The sequence below is a fragment of the Gavia stellata genome, chromosome 32 (assembly GCF_030936135.1).
Source record: "Gavia stellata isolate bGavSte3 chromosome 32, bGavSte3.hap2, whole genome shotgun sequence".
Lineage (NCBI taxonomy): Eukaryota > Metazoa > Chordata > Aves > Gaviiformes > Gaviidae > Gavia > Gavia stellata.
This window is the reverse complement of record NC_082625.1, coordinates 5,013,164-5,038,970: the sequence shown is the minus strand read 5'-3', so window position 1 is coordinate 5,038,970 and position 25,807 is coordinate 5,013,164. Positions and strand designations below refer to the sequence as shown.

The 25,807-nt window shown below is 53.5% G+C and overlaps 1 protein-coding gene across 2 annotated transcripts in view; it reads left to right on the top strand.

Moving 5' to 3' along the window:
- Nucleotides 1-3,339: 3,339 nt before the first annotated feature.
- The window catches only part of CSNK1G2 (casein kinase 1 gamma 2), a 45,961-nt gene continuing 23,493 nt past the window's right edge, over nt 3,340-25,807 (top strand). For both annotated transcript variants that reach the window (XM_059831919.1, XM_059831918.1), the window contains exon 1: nt 3,340-3,369. The gene's annotated coding sequence lies outside the window, so the exon portion shown is untranslated. The remainder of the gene's footprint in view (nt 3,370-25,807) is intronic.

The window sequence follows — 25,807 nt, the reverse complement described above, 5'->3', positions numbered from 1 at the left end:
ATTAGAGAAGTGTGTCTGTTCCTAGGTAACCGGAGTTATCTGGCAGAGGGAAATGGCGAAATCTCTATTTTCCTCCAAAGTCTCCCATCACATGTTTTTTCCTTGAAAGAACAGCACATTTATGGATGAAGTTCATCCTCTGTGCTGGGGACCAGCGCGAGAGTGGCACACTGTGGTTTGTACTCTTACAGATGCCTGATAAGCGTTTATCAAAGGTGCTGCTGTTATTCTCATTTTCTAACGAAGGGAACTGAGAGCAGAGCTGTGGGTGGCGGCGAGAAAGTCGCATCTCCCGAGCGCTGGGGTCGAGGTCTTTTTCCTGGCCTCTCCTTAGCAGTGCAGAGACTTGTGCCAGCCCCTTGTAGCACCGGCTTCCGCCTTCTCCAGTTTATTGCCCAGAAGGAGATCGTTATCCCTGGAGTAAACAGTCTGTTTGACAGCAAAGGTGAGTTGAATCATTCTATTTAGCACGTAGCTGAATTTATTGTCCTAAATTACCATATTGTGGCTTCATACCCCAGTTCAACTCTGTAGCAGATATTTAATCCTAAGAGAGTCATTTTCATCACAGCTGCTCCATATGATGTCTGCTAATCTCAATGTCTTCCTTATATCCAAAAGCCTTGTGCCGGGTACCCTCTGCCCAGCCATCAGCACTTGCTTTGACTGCCATTGGTTTCCTCCAGCTGCTCGCTGTGCCAGTGATGTGTTGAACACGAGGATGAAATGCCTTTTGCTCAAATTCTTGCTCCAGGTCCTCAAAGTCTGAGCGCGATGCACAGCTTTAAGCTGCTGCTCCGGCTGCTACTAGGGCAGGTCCTCGGCACTTGGGAGCGACGAGTTGTTTGCCCCCGCCATGCTCCCTGCGCAAGAGCTGGGGCTCGGCAGGAGAACGGGGCAAGGCTCGTCAGGAATGTGCCCAAAGCGTGGGGACAGGGGGTGGTTGTGTAGCTGAGCTCAGCCCCCCGCCCCAAGGAGCTCTGCAAAGTCTCAGGGTGGTCGGGGTGGGGGCCCTTCGCCCAGGGGTGCATCGGATGGGACACTGCGAGGGGCCTGGCTTTTTCTTTTTCTTTTGTCTGGTTCTTGATGTGTTTCTGTCGCTCTTTGATTTCCCAGGCCCTGAACAAGACTCTTTCATGGCAGGAAGGTTTTGTCCACCCGCCCGCGAGCAGCTTGTTCTCCCGTGCGTGATGGAGAGTGGTTCGGTGTGTTGTCTGCTTGAAAATTAGCCCTAATTAACTTGTGCCCGCGGGAGGAGGGCAGGGTTCATAGCTGGATGCTTTCCTGACAGAAATTCCCCAGCTTTTCTCGCTAACTCGCCGGTGTGGAGCCGGTTCCGTAGCATGAGCTATACAGGTCTCTGCAGACCACGCCTGGCACACCGCGTGTTCACCACTGGAGATTTGCCTTGAAATAAAATCAAAACTATTTGCTTTCCCCTTCTCCTGCTCCAGAGAATGGGTTAAATTCTCAAGCCAAATTTCTGAACAACTTGTGTGTTCTCAAAGTGCTTGAAATCGCCTCTTTCTGCGGCGGATGGTTCTGCCATCAGGTACTTCGGGGGCAATTTTGTTCTCTCCAGCAGCAGGACGTGGGTCACGGCCCCTCGCCCCCATCCTGAGCCGGGAGCAGGAGGAGGAGCAGCGCTGTGTCACAGCACAGAGATGGGGTGGCAACATCTGTGCTTTACATGCGGAGTAGCTCATTTTATTTTCCTAATTCTCTAAAATCATAGCATTTTATTCTACAAGCAAACACCTACGGAAGAAAAGTACTTTAGACAAATGCTGGGGGTTTCCCAGCGTTTCCCTGGAACTGGGAGAGAATCAATTCCAGCAGCTGGAAATGCTGGAATGGGTATTTGGGATGACGCTGGTGGCTGAAGACCTGATTCTCCCCCAGAACCACACAAACTCATTTGCCCATTGCCTGAAAATATTTTGGGGGTGAATCTGTCCCATGCCCTGAAGAAGATGAGAGCAGCGGGATCATACAGGGGTGCCTCCTCCCTCCAACGTTACCCTGAAAGGTTCAAACAGGGATGGCTCTTGTGGCACTGAGAGAAAGAAATGATTCTCCCAACTGTGCCCTCCTTCACTGAGTGAGCGCAGGGAGAGAACTTTTATGGCCAAATGATTGATCAGAGTAACTCCAAAACTGAAGAAAGTGAAAGGCATTTGGAGGTGGCACCAGGGACTGCGTGCCCGCCTGGCTTCTGTCCCGGCGGGTCCCACCAGCCTGGAGTTCTGTCCCGTTGACCTCCCCTGCGAGGCAGCGGGGATGGTGGCGGCTTTGCTCAGGGCTGGCGTCCCCAAAAAGGCTTCAACATCTGTAAAATCCAGGCCCCCGGCTTCCCTCTGCTGCCACAAGTTGAGGTGGGGTGGGATGGAGGACACTGCAGGGCTTTGCCCACTGGTACCACGGCCGCACCCCATCTGCAGGACCCCCCCCCGACCCGGTTCCCCTCCCCAGAGATTGCCCTGCCCAACCCTCGTGCCGGTTGGGCCCTACAGCGGGCGGTAAGTCATATTAGGGGCTGTACCCTATGGTGGGGCTGTACCCCCATGCTGGGGCTGTACTCTAGTGGGGTGCTCAGCCACATATCGGGCCTGTCCCCTATAACTGGGTTGATACACCCCATACCAGAGCTTGTCCCCGATACTGGGGCCTGTTCCCTGCAATGGGGCTGTTCCCCACCCTGAGGACGGTGCCCTATACGGGATCCTGGTCGCTATACCCGCCATACCGGGGGCCACATCCTGCAGTGGGACCCGTTCCCTACAGGGGGCTGTACCCCTATAGGGTACCCTATAGCGGGGCCTGGCCCCTATGGGGGAAGCTGTGCCCTATACCGGCGCCTGTGCCGTACAGGGGGCTGTAGGCAACGTAGTGGCCTATCCCCACAGCGGAGCTGGGCCCCGTACCGCGCTCCCGCCCGTCAGGCAGCGCGGAGTTAAAGGGAGGCGCCGCCGGTAACCGCCAAGCGCGGCGCTGCCGTAAAGCGCCCCGCGCTGCTGCAAAGCCGCTCTCCCGCCGCTCGCCTCAAGCCTGCTATTCTCGAACGCGCTTTACGCCAACGCCGTTGCGCCACCACCCTCCCGTCGGCTGCGCTTGCGCCGAGCTTCGCCGGGCCTCTCCGCTTCGGAGTTGGTATTCAGGAAGGGCGCTTGCGCCGGCGGCGTGGCGGGGGGCGCATGGGTGCGCGGGGAGCCTACGCCGGCGGCGTAGCGTTGTCGCTGGCTGGCCGCTGCCCGCGGAGTGGTGAGGGGAGGCGAGAGGCGGCGTGAGGAGAGCCGGGCCGGGGGCGCCGCCATGGGGAGGCGGCCGCGGGGCAGCGGCAGCGCGGCCCGCCGCTGAGGGCCCGCGGAGGTAACCGCCGCCGCGGGGCGCCGGGGCCGCGTCGGGGTGCCCTGTTGCTGCGGTTCGCCCCGGCCGGGACCGGGCAGTGCCGGGGACGGGGGGGCGGGCGGGCCGGGCGGCGCCTCAGGCGGGGTCGGCGGGGGCCGGGCCCGGGGCGCTGGGGAGGCTGTGGGGGCCGGGCAGGGCCCGGAGGGCAGAAGGGGCCGGGGGTGCCACAGGGCAAGGTAGGTGCCGGGTGGAGGCCCAGGCTTGGCCTGGGGGGCTGAAGGGGCCGGGAGGATGGTGGGGCTGAGGAGGGGGTGTCAGGTGGGGCCCGGGGGGGGGTCAGACTGGCCCCGGGGGTCTGAGGGGGCCGTAGGGCTCAGGTTGGGGTCGGGTCGGGCCGGGGGGCTGAGGGCCCGGGGCCGCCTCGCTCCGTTTACTCCCGGCGATGCCTATTTTGTGGCCCTGGGGAGGGGTCCGGGTCCACCCGAGATCGCGACCCTCCCCAAGGCCCCTTTGAGGCCGGGTCGGCGCAGGGATGGGGTCGGGCCTCCCCCGGTTCTGTCCCCTGGGCCTGCACCCTGCCCTGGCCTGCCTGGTGGAGCCGGAGCCTCGCAGGATGTTGGCTCCTTTGTATGTGGCTTTCCTCTCTCCAGAGGGCTTGGGAAGTGTTTATTCGGGGAAAGGGACTGTGCTGAATCTGGTATTTAAAATAGCTTTTTTTTTTCTTTAGCAAAGCGGGTGAGGATGAATGTGAGAAACAGGAAAAATACCCTCCCCCTTCTGCCCCCACCAGAGAGGAGCTGACTTTAGCTGTTCCTAAGGCAGCCAAGAAGAGAGGTTTGCAGACGAGAAGCAGCTCTCCTGTGGAGCTGGGCCACCAGAGGCCTGTGGCTCCTGTTTGGTGGCTGGCAGAGAGGAATTGAGTGAGGCTCTTGGACCCAGGGGGGGCAAATAACGTGAAGTTGTGGGGATGTTCAGCAAGGTGTCGTCTTCTTCTGAGGAATGGCTTGTGGTCTGGGCAGCATGGGGACCTGCCGTGTTGGGTGTGTTTCTGAAGTTAAAAGATGAAGTTTGTTAAACCTCTTCCCAGTTGCCATGAAAATTAGTCTGTTCTAAACAAGCTAGAGGTAACTGGGACCTGGGTCAAACAGTGTGTAAAATGACTGCAGGGATGAGAGTGGTTTGCACCAGTGTGTTTGGAAATTGCCTCGTTAACTAATCCATTTGTTTTCCTTTTGTACAACAAGTGGTTGGATATCTGGAAATGAATTTTGAGGAGTGTGTAAGTTCATCTGCCAGCTGGACTGTCCTGTTAGCCTGCCACACGCAGCATGCCCCCATCTCCCCACTGCCAGCACAGAGGTTTAAAAATTGGGCCTTATATAACAGATTGGAGGAAACGTTTGGTGTTTGCCAGTGTGTCTGAGAAAGAATTGCTGTAAATTAGGGCAGGAGGCCTCCATGGGGATCCTGTGGAGAGGCCTTCTCTGTGGCGGGGTAGGCTTGACTGCTGTGAGGAACTCGCCAAAGATTTGTTGGTTTTGTTTTAATTTGGTGTGTTACAGGTAGGAACATTTGGTGATGATTTTATCGCTGCTTAGCACCTTTTGAGCCTCTGGATGGGTTGTAGTCTTGTGGTGCAGACAAGGATGGTCTAACCCCGATCTGCCGTCTGGCTGGCGACAGCTTCTCTCAGGTCTGTGGTGGTATGCACGCTTGGGGAGCCCCCAGTTCCCCTCAGGGGATTGTCTTGTTAGCTTGTAGGGACGGCTGCTCTCCTGTGTCAGTCTGCCTTGGGATTTGATCTCCTCCTTGTTGGCTTACAAATCTGTAAGGCCTTATAAATCAGTTCTGTAGTTTCTTTGCGAAAACAGCTGCCCCTCTGGTTTGCACTCGCATCAAAACGACTGGGGTGCAGTTGGTGGTGGTTTGCAGGGGAGACTGTTTTTCTGTGCAGCAGTTTCTCTGGGTGCACTGAATGGAGCTCTGTGTTCCTGCCCTTGCAGCGTGGTTTGTGTTTGGTTTTCTTGTTGCAGCACTCCTCAGAAGAGCGAGTGGAGAGGAGGAAGTTGGCACTTGCAGTTCAGCAGGTTTCTGGATTCCGCCCTGCGAGTGCTTCTCTCCGCTGGTGTCAGTACGTGGAGAGGCTTCGCATTGCCTCTTGTTTTGTATTCTGTTTCCGAGCTCCTGTGCAGCCTGAGTGTTGTCAAAACTGTTAATATGGGAGTGACTCAGCGGATCAATGAGAATGACATGAGGGTTGTGCTCATGGACAATCAGTATTTTTCCCCCCACCCCCTCCAGCCCCACTGGGCTGGAAGAGACGGTGTCCGAGAGCAACTGCCAATAAACATGTTTACTGGACTCGGGCCTGATTGTGCTCTGTAGCCTTCTCTTCCCCCCCACTGTGCTTTTCCTAGCTAGGAGGAGCTCTGATTAGCTGTGCTGGAACAGCAATCCTGTGCCTTGGCTGGTCCATCCAGGTATGTGCCTAGCCTCCGGTCTGGGGGCATTACAGGCTGTTAAAAGGACCTGCTCACATGGGCCTGTCTGGGTAGGAAGCTGTTTATCTCCGCTTTTCAGATAGCGGAACTGCAGTGCTACAGGCGCTAAAGGCTTGTCTGAGATGGTGAGGAAGCCTCGGGTAAGTGGCAACCACTGCTGTGCTTTGGCTCCTTCCTGGGGGTTTGCAGGAGAGGTGCGGACCTCCGGGCTGTGGAAGTGATGCTGTCCTTTCACTTGCCAGGGCTGGTTAATGTGGGGTTTGGTTCCAGCATGCAGTGGCCTGGTTTGCTTGGCGCTACTCCTGTGACTTCCAGCTGTGTCAGGAGTCAAACCCTCTTCCCTTGTAGTGCTGCTGAGAGGGGGGAGACTCGGGTGCCAATGCAGGAGCTTCCTTCGTGTGCTTACAACGGCTTTTTGCTCAGAGCTTGTGGGAACAGCTCTGCCCACAGCCCTGTAATTGGGCTTTGACTAGGCAGACTTGGCTTGTCCTGGGCACAGTGAGAAGCTGTGAAACCAAGCCTCCTTCCTCGGGCCCAGACGTGGCGTGGCTTGGAGACTGCTTCAGTCCTGCTGTACCCTGTGAGGCGGGAGGGGAAGGAGGGGGAGCAGGTCTCTCGGCAACTCTGGGGTTCTGCCGGAGAACAAGTTATCTTCCCGTTAGAAAAGCTATGTGATTATAAATAGGTTTGAGTTTTTATTAGAATGGATGTTTATACTTCCTACTGGCAGTCTGTGTCTCTGGTAGGTCCATTGCTGTAGAGAAGAAGCAGGACTCAGTTGTGAGGAAAGTGTAAAGGGGACTTTCTGCTGGGGCAGCTGAACGCAGAGTATTGGGGCTCTCCGTCTGGCTCCCAGATTCACGCTAGCTGCCCTCCATCTCCTGGGGAATTCTTCTAAATCCCTACACAGGCTGCAGCCCTTCCTGTTGGACAGCCCCTCCCTTGCACGTTACGTTGATGCATTATTCCTAATAACCGGTTTAAAAAAAGCTTACTGCAGAGCATGCATTGAGCTGAGATATTCCAGGATACCTCCTGCCATGTCTTTACTACTCTCTCAGCTGCTGGTGGCTCTGTGGCAGCTGGGCTGAGACATGGGTCTGCCCTTCCAAGGCTTGTCTCAACCCGAGGTGCTCAGAGCTGTGATCCCCACCACTCACAGGTTCCACCAGCCCTGTTGTGATAGGGAGGGAGAGGTGGTACAGTGTGTGCTGGGTGCAAGTGCAGTGTGTGTAAAACCACAAAAAGTCTGTCTGTCTTCCGCTTGCTGCGATGGTAACGTTGCAACAGATTGGGGCACTCGATAAGTGCTGAGGTGATCCCACGCTGTACTATTTAGGAAGTGGTTCTTCAGGTAAGCTGAAACTTGTAGGTAAGACTTTACAGGGTGTTTTAAAATGCTGCATGGAGCAAGATGTCCATGATTTCTTTCACAGCTCACAGTAAGGAGAGTTTGCTCCTGGAGTAGAGGAATTCAATTAGTTCTTGAAAGACTTTAAATTGGCTTCATTGATTCCAAAAAGATGACGGACAGAAGTTCGCTGTGTGTCCAGGAAGACTTCCCAGTGCCCATGAAGTCTGTATTCTTCTGCTGGAAGGTGGGTGACAGTCCCATTTTCCAAGCAGTACCCTGCTGACATCTGCCTTCTCCACTGCAGTCAGACCCGTGTCGCTTAAAATGTTGCAGCATAAACATTCTCACTTGCAGGAAACTAAGGCCTTGATGTCTTGAGGCTAGTTCACATGTGACATTAAAACTAGGAGCTCTCATGATCTCGTCTGCTAAAAAGACTTGCACTAAGATGGTGGCATGCAGGAAGCCTGGAGTCCTCTCCTGTGAGGTCTGGAGGAGCTGAGCCTCAGGCCTGGGAAGGGTTCCCTGTGCCGCAGGCTGAGATCTCTGCTTCTTCTCGAGTATCAGACGTTAGGAGGCAGAATACAGCCCCACTGCCATCTGGTAGGGACACTGCTTTGAAACAGAGCTGGGAAGTGCTGTGTTTTGTTTATTGTCTGTGGGGCAGAGGTGGCAGTAAGTTGAACGCGAGAGCAGTAGCTGGGATGAGCCCAGACCTTGTTGCAGCCAGGTCTTGAAAATAAGGTGCTCATTGGGCTCCCAGGGTATTTGAGACGCTGAGAGTCTGGAGGAAAGAAGCATTAACTTTTTTATTGTACACTTTTACATGTCCACAAACCAAAGAGTGTCCTGTAGCCCTTTGTTATTTAACATTATGTAATGTTTTTTAATGAGGGAGGCCTGGCTTTTTCTTTCCAAATGGTGAATTAGACAGTTGGCAGGTGATGCGCAGGCTTTGTCAGCCTGAGAGGGATGTTCTTAAGTTAATAAACAGGGGTTAAGTTTGGTCTTGAACTTGGATTTTGTGAAGCTTTCCTTTGGAAGAACTTTGCAGCCCCGCCGGTCTGCAGCTGAGCAGACCTGTGCAGGAGGAGCGGTGCGGGGAGGGTTTGTGGGTACCCTGGGAGCACAGCCACGTCTCTGGGGATTGGTTCCCCTTCCCAGTCTGGATGCTGGAAAGTCTTGCTAAGAGTGGCTGATGCCTGGGTGCAGGGGGCTGGATGATGGGGTCTGAAAGGTCAGCAGTAATCCAATTTAAAACCAGAACAGAGGTGTAATGGTTTTGCACTACTCAGAAGCTCCATTCTTACAGACTCTTGTCATTGCCCGATGTTTTCAGGTAGAAAATCTCACTGCTTTTTGCTTTTGAGATAGCACTGAGGTATAAACAACAAAGCAAGAAATTCTTTTTCTTTTCCTTTTTTTTAGCATGGACTGTTGGCAGTGATGAAGTTTATACTCTCTGCCTGGTTTCCCCAGCTTGATGCAGGGAGAGGATGGTGCTTTCCAGCACCTTCTGTGCTGTGTGGGCGAGGGGCAGGCTAAGGCTCTCCTGGAATCCCCCCACCCCCAGCTATGCCGATTCCTCTTATCCTGAAGGCGATGCAGGTTTGAGTTGAAGTCTAGCTTTTGTGTTCCCAAGTACAGAGAACTTTAAGGACGTGACTTAGAACAAGCGCTGGAAGCGGAGCTGTGGTCTATATGTTGGAAGGGACTGCTTGCAGCCAGGAGCTGAGGAGCAGCAGTCGCCTCTGGTGGGTGTGGGGTCAGTGTGCCACAGGACGAGGCACCAGAGGTGTTGGTGCTGACAGGTATAGACTAGTCTCCGCCTTGAGCCCTGGGAATTCCTGCACAAACTTGCTTGCTGGAGCTCGTTGCTCAGTGCGCTTCAGCGGCTGGGGAAGGAATAGGAAGTGCTTGGAGGGATGGAGCTTTAACATTTCCTCCAAGGTAACTTGCAACTGATTTTAAACCCATGCTATTTTTCATAGGAGTGTCTGCCCACTCAGGGGCTCCTGAGAGGAGATTGTCAGAGTCCCCAGCAGATTCTCCAGCTTGAAGCAGTAGGTGTTGCGGTGCAGGGAAGGGAGTAGAGAGAGGAATTCCAGCACAGCAGACCGTCATGCTCTCCATCTCATGCAACAGCAGGGGATGTTGCCAGGGAGCAACTCTCTGCTGCTCAGGCCCCTTTTCTCCCTACCAGGCCCGCCACTTGGAGCGGGGAGAGCCAAGCAAGGTGCTCCTTGGGCTTACCAGATCTGCAGGCACCAAGTTCATGAGCGTGAGAGGGAAGCTCATTTAACACACACCACGCTGAATTTAGCTGGTTGTAGAATAAACACTGTGAATGTGAGTTACTGTGCAGTATGCTGTTCAGGCACACCTGTGCTGTGTTGCAGTAACCTGTCTCTAGCTAAAGCTCTCTGTGTAAATCTGTGTGGCATTTTGCCACGGAGAAATGGTGGGCAAACCCCTTGCATTGGAGCAAACTCTGGTTTCAGGTGGTTTTTGGCAGGGGCTCCTTTGCCTCGGCTGTGAGGCGCAGACGCAGGCCTGCCTTCAGCAGGAGGTGTGTGAGCAGCACGGTGATGTAGCAGCCCCGTCTGCCGATGGGCTTGGCTCGGCAGCAACGGGGCATTGCAGGGCTGCTTTGGGTTGAGGCGAGGCCAGCTCTGCAGGGACTCCGGCCGCTCAGGGCTGGCTGTGGAGTCATGACCGGAGCTCTGCTCCCCTGTTCTGTGCAGAAAACACCCACAACGTCCCAGAGCCCAGATGCAGCCCTGCTTCAGGGGTGCTGACCTCATTGCATTTTTTTTTTTTTCCTCCGTACCCTTCCCTCTCCTGTTTATTTTGCTGACATCTCTCTGACTTCTTGGGCTCCTACCTTGCTGAGATATTTTCTTGCAAGAGCTAGCACGTCCATCAGGGAGCTGGGCTGCCTGCATAGCAGGAACAGCCTAGAGCATCTTCTGCACCGGAGAGATCAGTTTGCCAGGCATGGCTGGATGGAAGGATGGGTGCCTTTGAGAATGGAGGTCATGCAGCCAGAGGGGCGAGGACAACATGTGCAAATGCCCTCACTGCAGTCTGGATGGCACCCACGGTTCCCAGCAGGTCTTCTCTAATGTCTCTCTGAGTGTATATATAAGCGCAGACCTGGAAACGAGACTCAAAATAATCCTGTGCACAGCGCAGAGGATGCACTGCAGCGGGTTTGGCTCCATGACAGCAGACACCCGAGGTGTGATAATGCACAAGCAGGGGACAGTTCCCACTGCTGATTGTGGTCCTGGCAGGGGACGTGCAGAGCCTGAAATCTGACTTCTCCTGGGAGAAGAGTGTAATGCTCGGTGCTTTGCTCCTATTTTTGTTCAGAGCCAGAAATCAAAGTCCAGAGCGGTGCTTCTCCAGCCAGAATAATTTAAAGGCACTTGCTGTTGTTTTAGGGCCAATATTTAACTTGTGCCTGTGATGAGGAATGCCTGTTAGACTCTAAATATTTGCCTTAAGGAAGAAGTTTGAGGGAAGAACATCCACTGCTGGGGGGGGAAGCAGGGGGGATTTCAGGAAACAAGTTTAAGTCTCTGTATTTACAGGTCTGTGTCAAACAGCCTGTGTTCCCCTTCTGGTGCGGCTCTGGCAGGTACTGAGGCTGCTCTGGCTGAGCCGCAGCGCAGGAGCGGCTGGGAGGAAATGTTTGTGTGCTCCGGCGGCTGGAGCAGGCAGCGGCGCAGGGTGTGTCTGCTCACACAGCCCCAGTCCTGCGCGCCTGCTGCCAGGGGGGATTTAAAGGCACAGGTTTGGAGCTGCTTTCCAGCTGGGGCTGGTGTGGGCAGCCGGGCTGAAGCATGCGTAAACTTCTCAATAAAAGCAGCTTATCGGAAAAGAAATGCTCTGCTGCTTTTGCTTTCTCTGTGGTCTTTGGTGAGAGTTCATTAGCTGTGAAATCCTCTGCAGTGGATCCTGCTAATGGCAGGATTTCCCATTCCCTGGACCTGCTCGATGAGGTGCTTGTGGTTTCTCCTGTCCCCTCTCACCTTTCAGCATGATCCTTCTCGCAGTGTCCGCTGCTGGTCAGCACTGAGCTTGTCCCATGTTTCTGGGCAAAAAGCAGCTGTGTGGAGCTTTGTGCTGGGATGCCAGTGGTGTAGGTCAAAATTCAGGTCAGGTTATGCCAGCATCTCTGCGGGTTGTATGGGCTGGTTGTGGTGCGTGAGGACATGGCAATGGAGAGGGGTCTGGTCCTCTCTTCCCAGCTCCTTAGGCGGCCTTGGGCAGGTCAGGCAGGCCTCTCTGCAGACAGGGCAGGTTAGTAATTCCGGGTCTGGATGTGAAGTCTGGGCTTCCTTGGCTACATGGTAATCCTCTGCCCAGACTTCTCATGCTCTGTGCTCTTGATTGGATGCTTTTGGCCATGCTCGACTGTTTTAGCTGAGTTTTGCTTAGATACAGAAAGAACATGTTTTCTCTTGAAGGAAAATCAAAGGCACGCAGCTCTTTGCAAGCCAACCCAAGGGGAAGGCTTTGCCCAGGCTCCTGTGTGCAGAGTTCAGCCCAGCTCTGACAGGTTGAGAACTTCTTCCTTCCAGTGTAGCAAAGGGCTTGCAGGCAGCCCTCAATCCCAGCCTGAAGCCATGCTAAGGAGCGCTGACTCCAGCCAGAGCATGGCTCTGGCTTTTAGTGACAGGTTTGGCACTGGGGAAGCAAAGGCTTTTGTCAGAGCCCCATCCAGCTCAGAGGGTGGTGTGGTGCTGGCGTTCGGAGGGGATCGGGGGCTGTATAAGAAGATATGCCGTAGAGGGGTTCATGTTCCAGAGTGTGGCTGGCAGCCCCTCTGAGCACGCACCCACAGGGCTGGCTGCGGGTGGGCACCCAAGAGCACTGTGCAGCTGTGGGAAGTCTTGGCCTGTTTCCATAATAAGTGTTGATGGGTTTAAGCCCACAAATTGGCTGCATAATAAATGAGGGAGCCAGGAGAGCTGTGTCCTGTCTGCAGGGACTAGAAGAGGTGACAGGAACTAGACATGTGAGTAATTCACTCAAAAAAAGAAAATGTTTGGGTTTTGGATGGAAGTGTGTACTAGAGGAGGGTGAACGTGTGTTGGCTGGGGTTTCTGGGACAAATTGGAGAAGTGAGAGCCCAGAAATGAGGGAGAAGGGACAGTTTGTTCGTGCAAATAATGTTCCAGGTATTAATAGCAGCAAGATGAAATGGGCCCTCCTGGGGGGGGGGTGGTGGTGTATCCTACATGTTCCTTCATGTGGGTGATCCCTCTGACTTTATAAATTAAGCCCTTTGTGTAGGGCTCAGAGAAGCAGGTCTTGAGCAGGTAACGTAAAGGGAGGAACCAGTGAGGTCGCACTAGATCTACCTGTTTGAGAGTAGTCTTTTGGATGAACCGCTTGAAAAGTATCCTTTCCCAGTCCACAGCACCTCTGTAGCCACCTTCTTGGCTGTAGCCACTCCTGTGGTGTTCCTGTTTCGGTCCTGGCCTTCTGATCCTGTGCAAAATGCACGTAGGTGGGGAGCGAGGGAAGATGAGAAAAAACCTTTGGAACGTGCCTTTCTGATGTGGAGGTTGGTGGCAAACCAGTCTGAGTCCTTAATCCACAAAGCTGTCACGGTCTTTAAAAAAAGGATTGCGGGTCTGATCCTCTACGTGAGGGATGGAGGCGTGAAAAGATCCTGAAAAATTTGTGGTGTGCCCAGGAATGGGATGTAGGTCTCTAGCCCCTCTGTTCTGAAGCTTACCTCTCCCTGTAAGCCAGCAGACTGGGGTATTTGTCTGGGTCTTAGGAATTGGTCCCAGTTAGTCTCCAGTTAGCTGGGAATCACCCTTCCCTCTCCCACTTTTCTTCTCTGAGATCATGGACACATTAGTTTCGTGCTGCTTCACTTCCCCATCTGTAAAATAAGCAGGTTGCTTCTGTACCTTTGAGAGGTTGCAGGGAAATGTGTAATGGATTGAGCTGCTTGGTCTTGTAATAGAGGGGGTGGGAAGATAAATGCCTCATGGATTGCTCGTTGCTTCTCTGAAGATGCTGACGCTTGCATGTAAGCTGATGGATATTGTCGTGCCACAGAGCATCCCTCCGCCCCAGTTACTCTGCAGGAAAGATTAATCGCACAGTGCTACTCTTTCCTCCTCACAGTCTGCACGGCGGGTGCTGCTTGTGGTCCTGGAAGGCTGTCCCCCGTTGGGTGACTGTCCCCATTGGAGTGGAGAGCTGGGAGCAGCATACGTAAGCCAGGGTGGCAGCGAGCCAGCTCCCGTGTGACTTTGCAGTAGGGAAGTGATTCTGGCACCTCTGTACAAGGACTTTTGACAGCTTTTTGGGGAGAGGTTTCCCTGTGACACATACACACACACACTCCCGGAAGCCTTCCCTTCCCTCTCCCTCTTCTTTCCCCCCCAATTCTTAAGGTTTGGCAGTAATTTGAGAGGAAAGGTGTGGGGCTTTGAGCAGCCTGGGGAAGAAAGCAGAGGGGGAAGTGGTGTTTGCTTAAATGTGGGACAGCTCGGCTTGGCAGAGCTGCAGCTCCACCACCCAGAAATGGAAACAGCCCCTGTCACTGGTGGGAATGACACCCTCTTTCGCCCACCCTGCTCTGGGGCTCTCCAGGGCGAAGGGCCCACTCTGGAGCAAAGTGACTGGGCTGGGACAGAGCAGAGCTGGCATTGTTCCCCCTTTCCTTGTGACCCTAGGGGAGTTGAGGAAGTTGCAATTAGCTGTAGTTTGGTGATTGAAGAGATAACTGGATCCGGGCACCCCTTTTTCCCCTGCCTTGTCTTGCAAAAGGCTATCCCAGATCTGCCAGTGCAGCTGCTTCCTAACCTGGTTCTGTCAAGAGGATATGGGTTAAGGGGAAAAAAAATAAAAAAATCCTACTATTAAAAGTGCTTATGCCAACCCAGATCCTGCTGACAGAAGAGGGTTTGGTAGCGATACACATGACAGGAGGCCAAGCAGATCTCTGCAGACTGACAGTCCCCAGATGGGCTGAGGAGCGGGGGAACCCTGCTGTCACACGCATCTTGCTGTTGCGGTGCACAAGCTTTTGGCAGCCGGGCTGGATGTAGGCTTCGAATCTGCTGAGTTGGAGTCTCCGTGGGTCTGTTTCCCCACTTTAAACTGTGGCTGGCATGTGAGTGGCTCGTTAGTAACCCCTTCTGGAAGCCCCTTCTAGCTGAAGGCCCCAGAGTGCTCAACTTGCCCCCGTTCCCTGCGGGATGAGTAACTATCCCAGATCTTGGAGGGGGGAGATGAAACAGGCTGTGGTTTTCGTCCCCCCAGTGCTGCGTGGCTTTCATCTCTGCTGCTTCCTCCCCTGCCCTGGTCCCAAAGCAGGGTTGGGAAGAAGCCCTGTTATTTGAGGTGCAGGGCAAATCTGTATTACAGCAATTGCCCGTCAGAAGTGTTGATGAAAGTGACTGGGGAAAAACTGTCTGGTTTTTCAAAGCCACCCAGATGGGCTTTGCGCTCTCCTGGCGGGAGCTGGTTGCTTTGCAGCACAGAGTTCCTGGCTGTGTCCCTCATGGGGGCAGCGGGGCTGCCCTGAGCTGTCTGGCTGATGGCCAGCATCTTCTCCCGGCTTAGGCTGCACTGCTGAGCTTTCAGCTCCCCTGCAAGCGCTCCCAGCATCTCCCTGGCTCTGTGCTGAGTTTCCTGGGCCATACAGCACAGCTCACCCTCCCTCCCCAGTTGTTCAGGCAGCGAGCCCTTCCTTTCCTCCACCACTGCCTGGTGAGAGCCCTGGAGTGGCAGAGCCGGGGAGGAAGCAGGAGATAAAACACCCCTTGGTGTCCCTCTGTATCCCTTGACAGAAGGTTGATGGCTCTTAAGAGATGGTGCCTGACCAGGGTGGTGCTGGTGGTGAGGAGGAGGGAGGTACTAGCTGAGCTTTGCCTGGGGGTGTCCGCTCCACTGCCTCCTGGAAATACGAACCAGGAGACAAATCTGAAACCAATCTGGCAATCGCTGCAGCCAGGCCTCTGACCTGCTTCTAGCGCCGAGCGGGCAGTGCTGCGCAAGGCCGGGTTACTGCCCTGGCCTGGAGAAGGTGCCCGTGGTCAGGGCCACCTTCTGCGCAGATGACCTCAGAGGGCACAGCAGCTTCTGGGGACCACCAGGCTTTTCTCCCTCGTTTGCCACTGCTTTCTGTGCGATGTTAGGCAGTTAAGTGCCTCAGTTCCCTCCTCTGTAATGACACTTCCCTGGTGAAGTACTTTGAGCCAGCTGCTGCAAGGAGTAGTATAAGAGCCAGGGGGCATTTAGCATTTGGATCAGCCGTCTGGAAAGCCCCTGGAGCTTGTGACTAGGAACACTGGGACGATAAGATGGCTAATGCTGCTGCCTGGATTCTTGCCCAGCTTGCTGTGAGGGAAGGAGGTGTGTGCCCAGCCCCTGGAACCATATGGTGTGCATGCCAGCGCAGGGTCATGGATGTGGTCTCCTCTGGGGTCTCCCACCTGGCATGACAGATGTGGTCATTTGTGTGTGTTCAGGGGTGGCAAGTACAAGCTTTGAAACAGCGGCATCCACACCTGGTATCATCTAGAGCTCCCTGGTGGCCTGGACTCTGGTTGGACAGTCTGGGCTGCACATAGCGGGTAACAGGGTTTTCTCCTGCGTGGTTTCTTGGAAAGCTACGGTTCAGAGAAAAGTCTGCTGTGGACTTGCAGCGTGACTCCAGTTTGGGCAGCAGGCATGTCCTGCCCTCCAGAGATGGTGGCTTCCAGAAGAGTGAGCATCACCTGCTGTCGGAGCAGGTTTGTCCCCTAGCACATAAATTGCCAGGCTGGTGCGATGTGCTGATGATAGTCTTCGGGCTCCTCATCTGTCCTGCTCTGGGGAAGCCTTTCCCCTGCCGGCTCCAGGGGCTCAGCCCCCATGGGGTGTACCGGGGACCCCCTGCTCCCAGTGCCTGGCACATGAGGAGGCTGTGCAGGCGGTGAGCGGAGGGAGTGCTTTTGGTCATTCTGTGGCTGCTTAGGGGCTGCAAGGAGGGAAAATGGAAGTGCTGAGAGCTAGTGCTCTGCTAAACTTTCATCTCCTGCTCCTTGGAAGCTGGGAGCGACTGGGGGTACTCTGGGTTGTTCAGTGATGTTGGGCCAGCTCCGGCCAGTTTCAAACCATTTGTGTTGTGGGGAGACCCCTGGTGTGAGTGTCTGAGGGTAGCAGTTTGTTCCCAGTCTCCTGCTCCTGAGGTTATTTGGGAGCCCATCCAAAGGCTGTGGGGAGGAAAAAGTGCTGAGTATGTTGCTCTGGCGTCCCGCTCCCTGGGGAGGAGCGCGCCTGGCTCCCCCGTGCTTGTGTTCAGTTGAGTTCCTCTGCAGGGAGGAAATCTCCTCCAGGTGGATGAAAGGTTTTGAGACTGTCACCCAGCTTGGGGTTGGGGGAGGAAAGGAAGGGAAGGGAGCCATGCGCATCCAGGAATTGGCTTTTTTTACAGGAAAGGGGTTGGGAAATGTCCCTTATCCTTTGGAGAACAAATGTTGAGCCCCTCATCCTAGCTACAGCTGATCCCTCGCAATGCCGGAAGGAAGCACATGTGGGATTCAAGGCTGCGGGATCTCTGAGGACATCCTCGGAAGGGTCGTGTTCTTCCTCTGCTCTTGAATGTCTCCCACCACTTGACAGCACTCCCTCGGAGACAGTGCTTGGATGGCTGTGTCTTCCCATGTCCTCTGCTCCCCTTCTGCTGCTTCCTGGCCTGTGGGACGCAGCAGTGGTTGGTGCTCTGTAAGCAGAGCCATGAGGAGCTCTCCCACGGCGCTTGGCGGGAGGTCTCGCCCCACCGTCTGGTCGGATGCTCCGACTTGTGCACACCAGAACACCTCTGCCTGGGCTTTCTCTGGAGCCTCGTCCCGCCGTGAGGAGGCATGGATCATCCTGTGGGCAGTGTCCCCCTTGAATGACGCCCATGACACCAGCGCGGTGCCTCCTGCAGAAGAGGAGGGTGAATGAGAGGCAGGGACTGGCAGCGGGAGACCAGTTCACCTGCAGTCTGGCAGTGTGAGAAAGCTGTGCTGCGCTTCGCCGGGGAGCCCGTTTGTCTCCACCAGCTTGTTGTACAGAGCAGTCCACGACTCGGGGCTGCGGGGGTACCCCCTTCCTCAGTGCCTCGTTGAGAGCTGCTCTTGACCTTCCTGTCCGTGGGAATTGATAAAGGAGCTGTGTTGCCAGCAAGCGAGGAGCTGCTGTGTCATCTGCCGGCTGCACTGACGGGTGTGGGTCCAGGGCTGCCTGCCATGGGCTGGAGCTTGCTCTGTGGCCCATTGACAAGGGGTGAAGGTGGCACAGCAGCCCCTCAGTCGTGTGGCATTTTCACATTGTGGTGAGGATTATTTCTGTGTTGTGCTGGCTTGTTTTCCATCCTCAGGGGCCTGTGGTTGCATAAACAGGAGGAAGTTTTGGCTGTAGGTCTTTCTCAGTGGGCTGTAACGGAGGCTGTGGATCCTGCTCTGCCTTCAGCAGAGTGGAGAGAAGCGATGGTGCCGTGCACAGCATCACATGTGTGACGACACTTTATTGATGGACTGGCCTTGTGACAGTTGGGCTGTCCTAGGGCTGGGAGAGCAGGACACCTTCCCATCTCTCTGCTTTGGTGGAAAGAACTCATTTCACAGATTGGGATTCAGAGATCTCCAGGAGTTTTCTGTTTCAACTGTCTGACTTCATGCTAATGTGTAGATACACACGTGTGCTCACATGCACAACTGCAAATTTGAGGGAGGGAAGGAAAGCCCTGAAGTTTATTAGCAGGTAGCAGTGCAAAGTGGCCCTGGTGCCAGGCTGGGAAGCAAGCCGGTCACGGTGGGGTGGGAGATGGATGGTCACTTGCCAAAACATCTGCTCTCCTGCTCTGGTGAGGTGTGTTAACAGCGCGGCTGTGCGCCATTCTCTGTGGGTCAATGTGGCCGCTGGCTCTAGAAGGCAACAAGTGGGTGGGCTCAGGACCGGCTCTCAGGTGGGCATGTTGTGGCCTCACAGCTGCTGCAGTGTTTCCCCTCTCTGCTTTGCTGGGCTGTTGGTGTGCTCCTCTGATGTTTCCTCTCCTGCTGCTGCCTCCTTTTGTACCTGCTGTTCCTCTTGGTTTGCTGACAAAGTCCACTTGCGGCAGGTTGTCCCTAAACCTTTTCCTTTTGCTGGGCAGGTTCTGCAGCCTCTGCCCGGTGGCCTGGCAGGAGGCAGGGCAGCTCTCGGCTGCTGTGGCTGTTGCTGCAAAACAAAGGTGCAGCACGTCTCTGGCTGCAGTGGAGGCGGGGAGAGAGCCTTCCTCTGTTCTGTCTGTGAAACCGATGGCAACTCTTCTTTCACATCCATTCCTGTGCACGCTGCCGGATGTGTGCTAAGATCCCTTATCAAGAGAAAAGCGAGCAGCACTTTATCTTGTTCTTGTGAAAAATGTTAGCTTTTGAGGGCATGGGAGTATTCAGGGACAGGGCTGGAGAACTAGCATGCTGGTAGAGGTGGTCTTAACCTTGTTTCAGGCTGCAGCAGCACAGGAGGAGGTGTTCTAGCCTCAGATGTGAGATGCGAAATGGAAATGGTTGTTCCAAGCTGCTGGGTGAAAATTATTTGTCTAGAAGCCTTTTTTTTTTTTTTTTGTCACTGTCTGGTGACTGCGAAGCTCTGGAGACGGGAGGGAAGAAAGTGGAAGGGGAACTTGCCTTACTTGGAAGTCTGACATCTGAATGCAGTACTTTCCTGCCTTGTTCCTGGAGCGTGGCCCAGCATAGGTACCGTCACAACCAGGCTGATGATCTGGGTTGTGGTGGCAGTGAATTTGTGTGTTTGTGACAAATGTAGGATCATCCCTTTCACAGAAAGGCTTTGCAGGTGCTTTGGGTCCCACTGCTGCCATGTGCCTTTTGCTGCTGAACCAACAGGTTACCTGAAGTTAAACCTGCTCTCGAAACATCTATGGTGCTGGGGGAAGGATGGAGAGGGCATGGTGATGCCTGTTACAGACGTGCTTGTGCAGCTCCTGTTCTGCATCTGCAGGCGCTGCTCAACTTTCACAAGTCAGTCGCCCTTCAGCTGGATCCCTGCAGTGCTGTGGGCCCAGCAGTCGCTTGGAGCACGTCTGGATCTGTCTGCATTCAGCCTCCCTTTCCATATCGCGTGCCAAGGCAGTAAAAGGGTGGCTGAGTTGTCAAGGTGGTTTTTCCCCAAAGCTGAAGCAAAAATGGTTAAAAAGGATCCGTATCCAGTGGCAGAGGTTGAAATACAGAATAGGGCTGTCCCTGAAGATGTTTTGGGCTCTGGCTCTGTAGTTGTCTTCCAGAGGTCAGTGCTCAGTAGCTGTTTGAGCAGTAGCTCTCCTGGGGCTTCTCCGTTTCCCAGGACACAAAATGTGACTCAGTGACTTGGGATACGGACAATCCTTTGGATACCTGCTTGCAGAGAGAGCCTATTTTGTGAGGAGTCACCAGGTGTAAAAGCAAACCTTGGGGTTTGCATTAGGTGAGCATTAGGGACTTGACCTTTCCCAGTGTGTCAGTCAGATCTGGCTGGATTGTTCTGCTCTGAAGCTTCTTGGGGTTGATGTTGGCTGTACAGCTGAGTCTCTGGCTTTGTGCTCTGGGCATGAGTGGAGTAAATAGCAGTATCGGGTCTTGACTGTAGAAACGAAACCTTTACAGGCTCTCTCCGAAGATGAGCGTGCTTGTGACAGTGGAATCGGTGCAAGAAGAAGGAGGTTCTGCTCTTATGTCAACCTCGGTAAATATGTGGAGGGGAGAGCAGAAGAAGGGGAAGGCAGGGGACTGGTAAACAGTTTTTTGCTGGCCAACTGCTGTGGACTCTTGGAAGGCAGCTGGTTCCTTTGCAGCTCTGCCTTCTAGCAGCAGCATGGATTTAATTAGTATCCGGTGTCTAACTGGAGCTTGCTGTGTTGTGGATGTATTGTCTGGTTTAAATAGAAAACCCACTGGCAGAGCCGCAAAACCCGGCGCATGCGAGGGGCTTGACGGCTGAGACCACTTGTTCAAGTAAGTGACTCTGTATGAAATGCCTTATTGAATCCAGCGCTTGCGGTGCTGAGCGGGGGCTTGAAAGGCATCGTCAGCGTCTTGGCTGGGGTGCCTCTGTGTGTCCCATGGAAACTGCTGGAGCATGTGGGCTGTGGGAAGGGATGAAGAGCTGGGAGTTGGACTCTGACTACTGTCCTTTTAAGGTCTCCCAGCCAGACGTTACTTTGTCTGTAATGAACTTCCTTTCTTCCAATACTACTAACTCTACATTAGTAAAACTGAAACCACTTCAACATACTAATTGGCTTTTTTTGTGCTGAACTGTTAAGATGTGATAGATTCTGCGGAATTACAGCCTTGGGTAATTGACTTCATGCAGGGGCAGAAGGCGAGCCTGTGTCTTTTCCGCTGTTGTTCAGAACCAGGTTTGCTGCTCTGGTTACCCACCTGTAACCTGCGGTGTCCCTCTTACGGTAACAGCAAAGCAAGTTGCAGTTTCGCAGACAGAAATTGCTCCATCTGTGAGCAGGAACACCAAAGCGACGCTAGTACAAGCAGTGGGGGCAGCAGGCTGGAGCTGTAGTCAGGTCATTTGCTGATCTTGCCATCTTCCAGCTGCATACGAGAACCTCTCCTGTCCCAGCAGCCATGAAGACGGTTGTTGCTGGTGTTAGAGAAGGGATACTGGAGTAGAGAGCGGGTAGAAGATGCCAGTAACATCCCAGAGGCACAACAGCAGGGCTGGATGGGAAGGTGAGCAGGTATCCCTTGCTGCCTGTCTCCCTCCTGCAACCAGGGGTTTTGCATTCCCAACACACCACAGTGGTTTGGCGTTGCCGCTGTTTCCATGCAGTGTGGATCTGGCATGGGGAGCGTGGGAATGGCTCGTGAGATGGACGTGGCTCGAGAGCTGGGAGGTGGCTGCCCCGGGGCTTAGTTGGGCCCAGTTGCATGTCACACAAGGGGTAAACCAAGGGGTATAATACAGATCCCTTTTGTGGGGTCTGTAAAGTCAACCAAAAAGCTTTTTCCCTTCAGGTCTCTCTAATAAAGCTTCAGTGTGTTTTCTGGTAGATTTTATGAATTCTGTAGTTGGAAGTTTGAATTTGTGGCTGATGAGCCAAAAAAGGTGAATAGGCTCTCTTTAGGCACTTGGTTCTCGGGTGGATTTGTCTGACTTGTGCCGTGTTTGATCTTTTCCGGTCTAGTTTTCAGATCTTATTTTAGCATGTGTATATTTACTATTATTATTTTTCCTAGAGAAGTATTTTTAGCTTTTTGCTTGGTTCCTGTGCTGCTGCTGAAATTTCCATTGTGGTATTTCCGGCTCCTTGGTAAAGCACAGTTAATATTTTCCATCCAGGTGTAACTGCTTTGGATGGGGATCCAACAAAATGAGTGAAATTCTGCATTTGGCTGGGAGCAAACTACATAGCAGCTCCAGCATTGGAGAGATACTGCATGAAGTTTTCTTTCTGGCTGCTTTTACTGAGTGATTTAGGAGTTGCCCTAGAAGAGCTGGTGACTCGGCAAGCTTTTTTGTGCTCAAAACCGTTGAGGACCTGGGTTGTTCTGAATTTGGACTGTCCAAAGCACATTGATTTCTATTTCTGCTTACGCAAGCAGGGAGCAAACACACATCCAAACGGTCCCACTCCTGTTGGTTAGAGGGGCTTGTTTCCTCGTTAGATATTTTTGGGTGCAAAATAATTACTGCTGAACTGCTGCCAGAAAGCTGACTCTTAGAGCTGACGCTATACACACGCATCCTTGCCTGCCTGCCTACCCGCTGCCAGGCAGGGAGTTTTCCTCGTCCACACTGAGCTGTGGTGTGAGTGGTTGAGACTTCAGGGTGAAGTTGTCCGGCTCTGTACCCTTCTGCCAGTCCAGGGGGGTTCTCCAGCACGTGGCTTGTACAGCTCTTCCTTGCTCCTCTCGAAAAGGAGGCAATTCTTTGAAAATCACATCAGCGTGGGGAATTCATACCTTCACGTGAGTTCCTATCAGCTCTTCAGGACGTTGCCTTCTGGGCTCCACTGGGAACTGAAAACACTACTACTGGTGGTTTTCCCCCCTTTTTACTGCCTATTTAATTTCATTATGTTTAGAGAACAGATTTCAGTTTTGCTCCCACTCTCTTTTGGGGCTGTTGGGATGCTGGAGTTGGATCAGGGGGACGCTGTGCACACTCCAGGTTCGTGAGCACATACAGCTCCTTGGGCAGCAAGAGTCTGTCTGGGATGGGGGGGGCATCCCAGCACTAACTGCACCGTTAGTGGTGGTGGAGTTTGAGGAACAGCTGAGATTTTGCCTTTAAAGCAGGCTGATATTGAATATGTCAGCTAGTATCCTCTAAAGATCTCAATGAAATCACGTCTGAGTCATTACTGGTTTTGTGTTGGTGAGGCCTCCGAGCTGTGAAGCGGGACTCCCATTCGGGAGAAGCAGTTCTCTGCTACAGTGTTGAAAGTCTGCTTTTCTCGTCCTTAAGGAGGAAACAATGTGGCATAAACCTTTTTTTTTTTTTTTTAAAAAAAAAGAAAACTCACAGTAATCCTTTAAAAAGCCATATTTGTGTTTGGAAGCTGGGAGAAAATGGAAGAGATTTGGAGCTTGATCTGTTTTAGGTTAAGAGCTGACCAGAGTGCACAGTGTCTAAAAAATCTCCTGGGGAAGGGAATAGGCAGTAACAAGAGAACACTTTGAATTTAGAAAAATACTTAACAGACATGATAGCTGAAAGAGGAAGCCAGAAAGAAAAATCCATCTTCTTCACAGTACAGCTCAACTCTGGGTAAAAAACAAGTGCTTTATTTTTTTGATTTATTTATTTTTAAATCCTGGTGTTTTTGTGGCTTGGATGTTTTTTTGGATGTGGCCGAGAGCCACGGAGGGATGCCAGGGTAAAATGCTGAGGTGCTCAGGCTGGCTGATGGTCTGTGCTGAGAGCAGTACAGCTACGCGTGGTAAATGCTTTAATCTCTAACAGAGGCTCAACGCGTTCCTCCTCTGTCGCTTTGTTTGCTATAAGTAATTTCTTTGTTCGTTCTGTGTTAACTATATAGCTGGAGGTGATGGTGTGTCTGATTATTTGCTCCGTTAGTCGTGGTTGTTTTTAATTACGGTGCTAAAAATTGTCTTGGCTGTGTCTGACCCCTTGCTATGCAGGGAGGGCAAGAGCCCGGCCATGGGGTGCAGCGAGCGGCAGAGGCAGGAGGGCACTGGCGAGGCTGAAGGTGCCGGGAGCACCCTGTGCCTGCTGCTCAGGGGGCTGAGCTGGGCTAAAGCGTGCGGCTGGAGTCCTCCCTCCTCACGGACGCACCGTGTTCTCAGTAAAGAGCTGGGAAGCCAGGAAGGGAGGGGAGGTTTGGAACAAGGATGCTCGGATCATGTTGGATTAAAAGCTTTGCTGCCACAGTTTAGGGGTTTTGTGGGTGTTTTGGTGTTTTTTTCCCCTGAACACTAGAAGAAATTCTGGTGGAAACATTAGCCTCGGCTTTATTCTTTTTTTTTTTTTTCCTTTCCAAGAAACAACCTGGATGGAAAAAACCCCATGTTTTGGACAAACTGCCCTTGCAAATTTCCTAATTATAAGCATTGTGGGGCAAAAAGTGAAACCACGCTGCGGTGTCTCTGTTTGCTGGAGGGGCAGACCAGCCGCAACTGTTCCCATATCGAAGGGGAAACTGCGCTTCAAACGCTCCTGGTACAGTGACCATGGTGATAGGACTGCGTCTGCCGTGTAATCGATGACTCAGTCTGATAGGACTGTACAGACATGAACCAGTGTCCATGTTTGTGCGATGAGGGATGCAACGGCTTGTAAGGAAGCAGTCGGGAAGATGGGCTGTAGGGCTTCAGATGAGGGCTGTTCTTTGGGATGAGCAGGCTGGTGGGCTTGACGTGAGGATCAGAAAGGTAGATTGGTGACCGTTGGATATTCCCCCGTGGTGGGCTGATGATCTCGCGCATGGGCAGCAGGAGCGCAGGTACGGTGGGAGGATTTCATGGGATGGCCTTGCTGTTTGGTGGGGGAGTTTCTTCAGTCAATTACTGTGTTCCTGTCTTTTCCCTGAAGGATGCCTTGGAGGAGGCAGGGGGAAGGTTGCTGAGCTCTCAGCACTGTTCCAAAACTGAGAAAGAGCTGAGCATCTCCCTGGGGACCTCGGATGAACAAGGCAGATGCAGGGGAGTTGTTATCCCAGTGTAACGGCTGGGATGCAAAAGGCCAGGAAGTCAGTACATGCCCAGATCTCCAGGGAGGCAGTGGCAGAGCTGAGAGCTCTCAAATCCCAGCCCTGAACTTGAGCTACAAGGCTCCCCCACCTCTCGAAACACGCTGCGTGTTACGCCTGGGTTCCCCGGTGGCTCTGCATCAGCAGTTAAGTAACAAACTATTTAACAAGAGCTTCCTGTTGTGCTGACACCAACATGAACGCACAAAGGAGGAAACAGAGTAAACAGAGCTGTGCTGGCTCCTGCCTTGCTGTAAGCTGGGAAGAGCGTTGGAGATTGCGAGGAGGCCTGGATGCCATCTCTGCTTAACCTGACCCTGCTGGGGTTGGGGGATGATGTTCTTGTGGCTGCGATCAGCAGAAACCGCACAAGCGTCATGTATTGCTGGGAAAGCGTCTGCTTTCAGGACTTCCTGATTTTTTTAAGGGATTCCCCGGGACAGATAAATGCCCCTTCACCCCCTGTCCTGCTGCTCCGACTCTTCCACAGGGGCTGTCCCCTGCAAGATGCGACTGGTCCTCCATCCTGACGGGGTTGGCACAACTCTTCTATGCAATGGCAGGTGAGGCGCTCACATCCAGAACGCCCTTCTTGACCAGGTGCCTCGAGATCGTCAGTGAAAGCGCTCAATCTCCTCTTATCCTGAGGGATCAGGAGGAAATTGGGCCAGAACAAGCCAATTTGCCTTTGCATAAGGAATATTCTGCTGCCGTGGTAGGTTTGCTTGGGTTTCCCACAACCGGAGCTGTAGCTGGTAGAGGTGCGAGGTGGGGTGAGCTCCGAGTGCTGCACAGCCCCGCTGCCTGTCCAGCCCACAGAGGAACCTTCCCTGGGTGGGGGTCAGGACAGGTTTTCTCCAAACAGCAAGGTTTCCCTCTTCCTCCTGGGGAAGCAGCTGATGCAGCTGGGGACAGCCCACCCCACGGACCTGTGTCCAAGCTTCTTTGGCATGTCTGCTGTGGGAAGGAGCTGATGGCGAGCTGCTGTGTCCAGCTAGGAGGAGAGGTGTGTGTCTGGGGGTGGAGGATGCTCAGGAGATCCCTCTGGAGCCCGTTGCATTGCCTGACCCCAGCAGCACGAGACAGGGAGAGGAGCTTATGCTTCCAGCTTATGACTTGCCTGTTGCCCAAGCAAAAGGCTGCTGTAAACTGCCCAAGTCCAAGTCTTGGAAGGACTCTTCGTTTAAAAAAAACAAACCAAAGCCCCTCCTACCAATTTTCTTGTTTCCTCACCCAGCATGGATTTTTCTCATAAATGTTAAGACTTGAGTCACAGGGAGCTTGGCAGCGTGCTCCGGAGCATGCTGCCACCTCTCCAAGGTAGAAACAGGATCAGGCTTCTCTCGGTGTCTGATGTGGCCATCTCGAACCAGGCTTTCTCCTGCGGCT